The following is an 11,600-nucleotide window of genomic DNA, read 5'->3' on the forward strand; positions in this document are numbered from 1 at the left end:
ATTAGCCTCTAGAATAATCTGCGTAGAACAGCTACAGGTGAGAATAATTTTAAAGATGAGAAATCACTGATTCAGTATAACCTGAAGTGGGAATTGGCTGAGCTAATGTTACAGCTGATTGTGGTAGAAATACATGCAGAGCAGAAAGGGCTTATTTGGACAGACTTCAAAGCTTGCAGAAAGGTAAAGTGTTTAAAACCTGTGTTATTCATTTTGTTACTCATTAATACGTATTCTGAAGAAAATATCTAAATTTCAATTATTGAACCAGTACTGTTAGCAGTGAATTTTACTCTCATAGAGTTAACCATCATCAGTTCCATGAATTTTGGTAGTTGTATTTAATTGTGGTAATGTTTTTTTAAACATATAATATTTGTTATTTTAACCATTCATAATTGTATAATTAGAGGCAATAAATATGTTTACGGTGTTATGGTAACCATCATCACTATGTCTAAAACTTTTTCCTCATCCCCAGCAAAAACCGTGTACTCGGTAAACAATAACTCCCTATTCCCCATATCACATTTTGTTTATCCATTCATATTTTGGTGGACATTTTGGTTGCTTCTCCTTTTTGGTTGTTGTGCAGAATGCTGCTATGAACATGGGTGTACAATATCTGTTTAAATCCCTGCTTTCAGTTATTTTGAGTATATCCAAGAACTGGAATTGCTAGTTCATGTGGTAAATCTATGTTTAATTTTTTAAGGAAATGCCGTACTATTTTCCACAGCAACTGCACTATTTTACATTCCTACCAGCAGTGTACAAGTTTCTCCACATCCTTGCCAAAACTTGTTACTTTCTGGGGTTTTTCTTGGTTTTGATTTTGTTCTTTTGATAATAGCCATCCTTGTGAGTGTGAAGTGGTATCTCATTGTAGTTTTGATTTGCATTTCCATAATGATTAGTGATATTGAGCATCTTTTTAGGTGTTTATTGGCCATATGTATATCTTCTATGAAGAAATGTCTGTTCAAGTTCTTTGTCAGTTTTTAAATTGGTTGTTACTGAGTTGTAGGAGTTCTTTGTATATTCTGGATATTAATTCTTTATCAGATATGATTTGCAAATATTTTCCCTCATTCTGTGTGTTGTCTTTTCTCTCTGTTGATAATGTCCTTTGATACACAAAAGTTTTAACTTTTGACAGAGTTCAATGTGTTATTTTTTCTTTTATTGCTTATGCTTTTGGTGTCATATCTAAGAATCCTTTGCCAAATCCACAGGCATGAAGAATTACTCCTATGTTTTCTTTCAAGAATTTTATGGTTTTAGCCCTTATATTTAATCCTTTGATACATTTTGTGTTAATTTTTGTATATGGTATGAGGTAGGGGTCCAACTTCATTCTCTTGCATATGGAAGTCCTGTTGTCCCAGCATCATCTGTTAAAGAGACTATTCCTTTCCCATTGATTGGACTTGAGACCCTTGTCAAAAATCAGTTAGCCATAAATGTATGGGTTTGTTTCTGAACTCTCAGTTCTATTCCATTGGTCTATAAGTCTGTCCTTCTGTCAGTCCACAGCATTTTGATTACTGTAGCTTTGTAGTGAGCTACGAAGTGTGGGTCCTTCCACTTTGTTCTTTTTTAAGATTTTTTTTTTTTGTCTACCTGGGCTGTATAAGTTTGCTAGTGCTGCCATACAGAATACCACAGACTTAAACGGAGATTTATTTTCTTACAGTTCTGGAGGCTAGAAGTCCAAGATGAAGATGTAAGCAGGTTTGATTTCTCCCGAGGCCTCTCTTCTTGCCTTGGAGCTGGCTGTCTTCTTGCTATGTCCTCACATGCTCTTAGCCCTGGTCTCTCTGTATCCAAATTTCCTCATCTAATAAGGACACCGGTCAGATTAGACTAGGGCCCACCCTAATGGACTCACTGTAACATAATTACCTCTTTAAAGGCCCTGTCTGCAAATATAGTCACATTCTGAGGTACTGGAGTTAAGGCTTCTGCATATGAATTTTGGGGAATACAGTTCAGCCTATTACATGGACTCCATGCACTGAATTTGAGAATCAGCTTTTCCATTTCTGCAAAAAAAGCCCACTGGAATTTTAATAGGAGTTGCTCTGAATTTTGTAGATGGCTTTGGGTAGTATTGACATCTCGACAGTATTAAGTCTTCCAGTCCATGAGCATGGGATCTCTTTCCACTTATTTAGATCTTCTTTAATTTCTTAGAGGAATATTTTGTAATTTTCAGGGAACAAGCCTTTCACTCCTTGCTTAAGTTTATTCCCAGGCATTTTATTCTTTTAGATTGTGCTATTGTAGTATAATAAGAAATACATATTTGGTCTTTCTCCCCAGTTCTTGGCATAAAATCTTCTAAAACCCTTGGAATTTCCTGAGTATTATTCATAATAAGCCCCTTTCAACCATACCTGAGTTTATGCTAATGAGGTGACTCTTGGTGGGCTGTAGATCACTTCAGGATGGGGGCTAGTTGCTAGAGGAACCAACCATGTGAATAGAGGATTGGAACTTTTTAGCCCCACCCCCTGACCTCTGTGGAGGGGAGGGGGCTGGAAATTGAGTTAATCACCAATAGCCAATGATTTAATCCATCACGTCTACATATTTGAACCTCCATAAAAACTCTTAAGTGATGGGGTTTGGAGAGCTTCCAGGTTGGTGAATGTGTGCTGGGAGGGTGGCACATCCCAAACTCCTTGGGGACAGAAAATCCTGTGCTGAGGATCCTTCCAGACCTCACCCTATGTACCTCTTGGTCTGGCTGTTCATTTGTATCCTTTATAATAAACCAGTAATAGTAAAGTTTATCTCCAAGTTCTGTGAGCTGTTATAGCAAATTACTGAACCTGAGTTGGAGTCATGGGAACCCCCAGTTTGTAGCCAAATCAGACAGAAGTATGGGTAACCTGGGGACTCAAAACTTGTGACTAGCCTCTGAAGTAGGGGAATTGAGATTTTAATCTGTGGGGTCTGTGCTAACTCTGGGTAGTGAGTGTCAGAAGTGAAATAAGTTGCAGGGCACCCAGTTGGTGTCTACAGAGAACTGGCGAATTGCTTGGTGTGGAAAACCCACACATAGATATTATTGTAAATTGAATTGATTTCTCAGTTTTCTTTTCTAATTATTCATCACTGGTATATAGAAACAACTGATTTTTGCAATTTTGCTGAATTTGTTGATTCACTCTAGTAACTTTCTTGTACATTCCTTGGGATTTTCCATGTGTAGGATCATGTCACCTGCAGATAGTTTTACTTCTTCATTCCCAATTTGGATGCCTTTTATTTCTTTTCTTGTTTAATTGCTCTGCTAGAATTTCTAGTACAGTGTTAAATAGCAGTGGTGAAAGCAGGCATTCTTGTCTCATTCATGAAATTACAAGTAAAAAGCTTTCAATCTCTCATCGTGAAGCATAATGTTAGCTGTGGTTTTTTTCATAAATGCCCTTTATCATGTTGAGGAATCTTCCCTCTATTCCTAGTTTTTCTGAGAGTTTTTATAATGAAAGAGTGTTGGCTTTTGTAAATGCCTTTTCTGTATCAATTGAGATGACAGTATGTTGTTTTTTTCTTCTACTACTGTGATATATTACATTCATTTTTCTCTTATGTTGAACCCTTGCATTTCTATTATAAATTCCACTTTGTCATGGTATATAATCCTTTTAATGTGCTCAGTTTGGTTTGCTAGTATTTTGTTGAGGATCTTTGCATTGATATTCATAACGGATTGATTTGTAATTTTCTTTTTTGTGATGGTCTTAATATGGCTTTGGTATTAGGGAAATGCTGACCCCATAGAACGAGATGGAAAGTGTTCTCCTAGTTTATTTCTTTGAAGAGTTTGAGAAGGACTGGTGTTAATTGTTCTTTAAATTTTTGGTAGAATTTACCAGTGAATCCATGTGGTCCTCGACTTTTCTTTGTTGGGAAATTTTTGATTACTGATTCAATGTTTTTACTTGTTATAGGTCTAGTGAGATTTTCTGTTTCTTCAGTCAATTTAGGTAATTTGTGTGTTTCTAGGAATTTGTCCGTTTCATCTAGGTTATCCAATTTTAGAACCCAAAGAAGGATTCCAGTTTTTTTTTGTTGTTGTTTGTTATATTTATTTTTGGCTGTGTTGGGTCTTCGTTTCTGTGCAAGGGCTTTCTCCAGTTGCGGCAAGTGGGGGCCATTCTTCATCACGGTGCGCGGGCCTCTCACTGTCGCGGCCTCTCCTGTTGCGGAGCACAGGCTCCAGACGCGCAGGCTCAGTAGTTGTGTGTCATGGGCTTAGTTGCTCTGTGGTATGTGGGATCTTCCCAGACCAGGGCTCGAACCCGTGTCCCCTGCATTGGCAGGCAGATTGTTAACCACTGCGCCACCAGGGAAGCCCTCCAGTTTTTTCTTCTGTTAAACCTTGGCTATTAGGAGCTAGGGAGTGAGAAAATGTGTATGTATGCATGGATAGTTGAATATAAATATATAAAAATGTATTTTTATTTATAAAAGTGCAATTTGATTTAGGACTTCAACCTAACAAATTCAGCTAGCAAAGCAAGATATTTTCCTTCTTAAAAGAAAATGAATTTTTTTTAATTTTTAAGATTGTTTTTAATTATTTGAACAGGCAGCACGTCACATGGTTCACAATTCAAAAGATAAAAATGAGCTTACAGTGAGCAATCTCCATCCAACTCATGTCCTCCAGCCTTCTAGTTCCCCCTTTGCACATGGAGCCCTGTTGTCAGTTTCTTTTGTGTCCTAGATATGTTACATGTATATGTGATGGGTTTTAAAGTGTGTCCACACATTATTAAAGCCCCCTCACTTCAAGAGGTGTAGGTTTCATCCCTCCTCTTGGTTATGGACTGGACTTAGTGACTCCCTTATAACTAATAGAACATGACAGAAGTGATAGTGTGTAACATCCAAGACTAAGTCATCAATATATTTTGTGACCTCCTCCTTGCTCTTTCTTGGATCAATTGCTCTGCGGCAAGCCAGCTGCCATGTTGCAAAGACACTGAGGAACTGAGGCCTCCTGGTAACAGCAATGTAAGAAACTCATCTTGGAAGTAGACAGACCCTTCAGCCCCAGTGAAACTTTCAGATGACTGCAGCCTGGATAACACCTTTTTTTTCTTTTTAAAGAGTTCCCGGGTTTCTATTTTATTTTATTTTTTTGGCCACGCCGTGCAGCTTGTAAGATCTTAGTTTCCCAACCAGGGATCAAACCCATGCCCCCAGCAGTGGAAGCATGGGGTCCCAACCACTGGACCGCCAGGGAAGTCCCAACATCTTATTTTTAAAAATTGAGATATAATTCATATACCATATAATTTTCCCTTTTGAAGTATAAATATAGTGGTTTTTAGTATATTCACAAAATTGTGCAACTCTCCCTGCTGTATAACTTCAGAACATGTTCAGTACCTCCAAAAGAAGCCTCAATTCACTCCCCATCTCCCCACCCCCAGCCCATGGCAACCACTAATCTACTCTTAATTTCTATGGATTTGCCTGGAAGTTTCATATAAATGGAATTGTATAATATATGGCCTTTTGTGTCTGGCTTCCTTCACTTAGCATAATGTTTTCAAGGTTCATCCATGTTGTATTTCATTCCTTTGTATGGCTGGATAATATTCCAGTGTATGGATAGTACCACATTTTGTTTATATATTCATCAGTTTATGAACATTTGGGTTGTTTCCATTTTTTAGTTATTGTGAATAATGCTGCTATGAAATGTATAAAAATTTTTGTGTGAACATATGTTTTCATTTCACTTGAGTATATTACTTAGGAGTGCAATTGTTGGGGTCACATGGTAACTTGATGTTTAACTTTTTGAAAAATTGCAAAACTGTTTTCCAAAGTAGCTGCGCCATTTTACATTCCAACCAGCAATGTATGGGGATTCCAGTTCCTCCACATTCTCACCAAAACTTGTTATTAACTGCCTTTTTTGATGACGCCATCCTAATATGTGTGAAGTGGTATCTTATTGTAGTTTTGTTTTGCATTTCTCTGGTGGTTAAGGATGTTGAGCATCTGCTCATGTGCTTATTGACCATTTGTATATATTCTTTGAAGAAATGTCTATTCAAATCCTTTGCTCATTTAAAAACTGGATTATTTATCTTTTATTGTTGAGTTGTAAGAATTCTTTATATATTCTGATTTCTACGACCTTATCAGATACATGATTTGCAAATACTTTCTCTCATTCTATCAATTGTTTTTTCACATTTCTGATAGTGTCCTTTGAAGCACAGAGTTCTAAGTTTTGATGAAATCCAATTTATGTTTTTTAAAGTTTTGTAGTTTTAGCTCACATGTTTAGGTTCTTGACCTGTTTTGTGTTAATTTTTGTATGTTGTGTGAGGTAGTGGGTCCAATTTCATTCTTTTGTGTATAGATATACAGTTATCCCAGCCCCATTTGTTGAAGACTGTTCTCTTCCCCATTGAAAGGTCTTGGCACCCTTGTAGGAAATCAGTTAATCATAAATGTAAGGGTTTATTTCTGGACTCTGAATTCTATTCCATTAACTTATGCCTATCCTTATGCCAGTATTACACAGTCTTGATTACTGTAGCTTTATAGAAAGTTTCAGGAACTGTGTGTATTCCAACTTCGTTATTCTTTTTCAAGATTGTTTTGGTTATTAGGTCTTCAGTATTTCCATATGAATTTTTAGGATCAGCTTGTCAGTTACTGCAAAAAAAAAAAAAAAAAAAAAGCAGTTGGGCCTTTAAAAGGGATTGCATTGAATCCATAAATCAATTTGTGGACTTTATTAGTTTCCTAGGGCTGCCATAGTAAAAACCACAAACTGGGTGGCTTAAAACAATAGAAATTTATTGTCTTATAGTTCTGGAGGTTAGAAGTCTGAAATCAAGGTGTCTTCAGCGCCATGCTTCCTCTGAAACCTATAGGTGAATCCTTTCTTGTCTCTTCCTGGCATCTTTTTATAAGGACACCAACCATATTGATTTAGGGGCACACCCTATTCCAGTATGACCTCATCTTAACTAATTACATTTACAAATGACCCTATTACAAATAAGGTCACATTCTGAGGCACTAGGGTTAAGATGTGAACGTATCGTTTTGGGGAGGACACAGTTCAACCCTTAACAGGGACTACTGTGTGCCTAACAGTATTAAGTCTCCCAATGCATGAACATGGGATATTTTTCAACTTATTTATTTCAGTGATATTTTGTAGTTTTCAGTATACAAGCCTTGTACTTCTTTATTCCTAAGTAATTTTATTCTTTTTGATGCTATTATAAATGGAATTTTCTTAATTTCATTTTTTGAAATTGAAGTGTAGTTGATTTACAATATTGTGTTAGTTTCGGGCGTACAGCAAAGTGATTCGGTTATACATATATATGTGTGTGTATATATATTCTTTTTTTCGATTCTTTCCCATTATAGTTTATTACAAGATTTTGAATATAGTTCCTTAACTTCATTTTTTGATTCTATAGCAATAGACTTGACTTTTTTTCTTTTTGGCTGCACTAGGTCATATTTGCAGCATGCGGGATCTTTTAGTTGCAGCATGTGAACTCTTAGTTGCCGCATGTGAGATATAGTTCCCTGACCAGGGATCGAACTTGGGCCCCCTGCATTGGGAGCACAGAGTCTTAGGCAGTGGACCACCAGGGAAGTCCCTACACTTGATTTTTATATTATTGAAATTGTATCTTGCAACCTTGCTACTGTTGGGGAGAAGGACATTTCCCCCCTACCCCTCTTGAGTTCTTCAGGCTGGTATAATAATTAAATTGACACAAAACAGATTAACAGGAGGAAAAAAAAATAATTTGTACACGTGGAGGTCTCATAGAAATGGGACCCTCAAAGTGACCAAAGCAGGCTGTTTATATATCATTTTTAAACAAAGAAACAATTATTTGTGAAAATTTTAAAAAGGGTCTTGTGCTTGGGGTTGCAGAGTAATAAAGAAGTAGCAAAATGTGTTTATACAGCTTTCTTAGCCTTGAATTCTCTAGCTCTGATGATAAGGATGCTTTCTATCTTCTTGGTATAGGGAGGATACTTACACATGGGAGATTTTTTCCCCCCCTTTCAGGGGGAAATAGGTCAGAGTATTTTTTATATCATTTTTTCCGCTAGCTGTTTCTTAAGTAATTTTAATTCAAAAAAATCAATATGCCGTGTGACATACCTTGTGGTGGCCTGCTCTGAGCCCCAACCCTAGCTCTTATGGGTTTTTGTGTGTGTGTATTCCTTAAGATTTTCTATATACAAGATTATATTATCTGCAAATAGACATAATTTTTCCTTTCCAATCTGTAGGCCTTTTCTTTCTTTCTTTTTTCTTTTTTTGCCTATTTGTCCTAGTGAGTACCTCCAGTACATTGCCTCAGAACAGTGTTGAATAGAAGTAGTGAGAGCCAGATATCTTTGATCTTAGGGAGAGAGTTTCCAGTATTTCACCATTAAGCATGATGTCAGCTGTGGGTTTTTTGTGATGCCCTTTATCAGGTTGAGGAAGTTCCCTTCTATTCCTAGTTTATTAGTGTTTTTATCATAAGAGAGAGTTGAATTTTGTCAAATGCTTTTTCTGTGCTTATTGAGACAATCATGTAGTTATTCTTTATTCTATCAATAAAATGTTTTACAATGATTTTCCTACATTGGACCAATCTTGCATTCCTGAGATAAATATCACTTTTTTGTATGTTGCTGCATTCAGTTTGCTGTTTTTTAGTAGAGGGTTTTTACATTTATATTCATAAATGATATTGGTTTATAGTTCTCTTGTGATATCTTTGTCTGGTTTTGGTATCAGGGTAATACCTCACAAAATGAGTTTGGAAGTGTTCCTTCCTCTTCTGTTTCTAGGAAGAATTTGAGAGGGATTGGTCTTAATTCTTTTTCAGGTGTTTGGTAGAATTCAGGGGTGAAGCCATCTGGTCCTGAGTTTTTCTTTGTGGGAAACTTTTTGATCATTCATTCTATCTCTGCTTATTGTAGGTCTATTCAACTTTTCTATTTTTTACTGAGTCAGTTTCATTAATTTGTATCTTTCTAGGAATTTGTACATTTCACCTGGTTATCTAATGTGTTGTTATATAGTTATTCATAGTATTCTCTTATAAAACTTCTTATTTCTGTAAGGTTGGTAGCAGTGTGACCACACACACACCCCCCATCTTTCATTCATGATTTTAACAGTTTACGTCTTTTCTCTTTTTTATTTGTCAGTCTAGCCTGAAGTTTTTCAATTTGTTCTTCTTTCAAAGAATCAACTTCTGGTCTTGTTGATTTTTCTCTATAGTTTTCCTATTTTTATTGCATTTACTTCTGCTATAATCTTTATTATTTCTTTCCTAATGTTTGCTTTGGTTAGTTTGCACTTCTTTTATTGGGTTGGCCAAAAAGTTCATCGGGGTTTTCCCATAACATCTGAATAAACTTTTTGGCCAACCCAAACACTAACGTATTAAGAACCTACTGAGTTGTCTTCTTTTTTATTGTATGATTTACAGCTGTAAATTTTTCTGTAAGCACTTTCACTCCATTCCATAAATTTTAGCCTCTTATGTTTTCATTTTCATTCATCTCAAAGTATTTTCTAATTTTTCTTGTGACTTATTCACTGATCTATTGGTGATTTAAGATTGTGTTAATTTCCGCATATTTGTGAATTTCCAAATTTTCCTGTTACTGATTTCTAGTTTCATTCCATTTTGGTCAGAGAAAGTACTTTGTATGAGTTCAATTCTTTTAAACTTATTGAGACTTACATCATGGCCTATCATATGGCATATCCTGAAGAATGTTCCATGTATAATAGAGAGGAATGTGTATACTTCTGTTGTTGGATGCAGTGTTCTATAGATGCATTCTAAGTGGTTGCCTTATAGTGTTGTTCAAATCGTCTGTTTCCTTGTTGATCTTCTGTCTACTCATTTTATCCATAATTGAAAGTGGAGTATTAAAGACTCCAACAATTATTGTTAAATTGTCTAATTCTCCCTTCAGTTCTGTCAGTTTTTGCTTCATGTATTTTGGTGTTCTGTTATTAGGAACATATGTTTATAATTGTTATATCTTCTTGAGAGATTGTCCCTTTTATCATGATAAAATGTCCTTCTTTGTCCCTAGTAACAATTTTTGTTTTAAAGTGTATTTTGTCTGATATTAGTATAGCCACTTCAGTTCTCTTTCAGTTACTGTCTGAATGGTATATTGTTTTCTCTCCTTTTAGTTTCAACCTATTTGTGTCTGAATCTAAAGTGTGTCTCTTGTAGATAGCGTAAGGTTTCATTGTTTTTTAAAAATCCCTTATGACAATCTCCACCTTAATTGTAGTGTTTAATCCGTTTATATTGAGTGTACTCAATGTAAAGGTGGAATTTATGCCTTCCTTTGGCTATTTGTTTCCTGTATGTCTTATGTCTTTTTTATTCCTCTGTTTCTCCATGACTGCCTTCTTTGTGTTAAGTACATATTCTCTAGTGCACCATTTTAATACCTTGTCATTTCTTTTATTATATAATATCTTTTGAGTTATTTTCTTAGTGGTTGTTCTGGATATCTTAATTTATAATAATCTATTCAATAGTTAAGATTAATTTTAATTTCAGTAATATACAAAATTTTGCTCCTATATAGCTCTATTTCTCCCTTCCTTTGTGTTATTATCATCCACATTAGATCTTTATATATTGGATGCCCATCCACATCTCACTGCCATGTCATGTCACTGCCTTCTGGCTTCCACAGTTTATGATGAGAAATCAGCTGCTAATCTTATTGAGGATGTCTTGCACATGATATGTGCCATTTCTCTCTGGTGGCCTTTAAGATTCTCTCCTTGTCTCCAGCTTTCAATAGTTTGATTATAATGTGTCTTGGTATGGCTCTCTTTGAGTTTATCCTACTTGGAGTTCATTGAGCTTCTTGGGTCTGTAGGCAAATGTTTTTCATCAAATTTGGGAAATTTTCTGCCATTATTCCTTTAAATATTCTTTCTGGTCTTTCTTTTCTCCTTCTAGTATTCTCATTATGCATATGTTGGTACACTTGATGCTGTCCCAGAGGTCTCTGAGGCTTTGTTCAGTTTTCTTTATTTTTTTTCTCCTTTCTGTTCCTCAAGACTGGTAAGCCCAATTTACCTATCTTCAAGATCACTGATTCCTTCCTCCACCTGCTGAAATCTGCTGATGAACACCTCTAGTGAATTTCTCATTTCAGTCATTATACTTCTCAACTCTAGAATTTCTATATGGTTCTTTATTTATAATTTCTATCTCTTTATTGATATTCTCTTTGGTAATACATTTTTTTAATACTTTCCTTTAGTTTTTCAGATAGTATTTCCTTTAGTTCTTTGAACATATTTTAAATAGCTGATTTAAAGTCTTTGGTCTGGGGAATTCCCGGGAAGTCCAGTGGTTAGGACTCCAGGCTTTCACTGCCGAGGGCCCAGGTTCAATCCCTGGTTGGGGAACTAAGATCCCTGCAAGCCATGTGGTGTGGCCAAAAAATAAATAAATAAAGTCAGTCTTTGGTTTTCCTCAGGAACTGTTTCTGTTGATAGCTTCCCCTGCCCCATATGGATCACACTTTTTTTT

This window comes from Globicephala melas, chromosome 2 (genome assembly GCF_963455315.2).
Source record: "Globicephala melas chromosome 2, mGloMel1.2, whole genome shotgun sequence".
Taxonomy (NCBI): Eukaryota; Metazoa; Chordata; class Mammalia; order Artiodactyla; family Delphinidae; genus Globicephala; species Globicephala melas.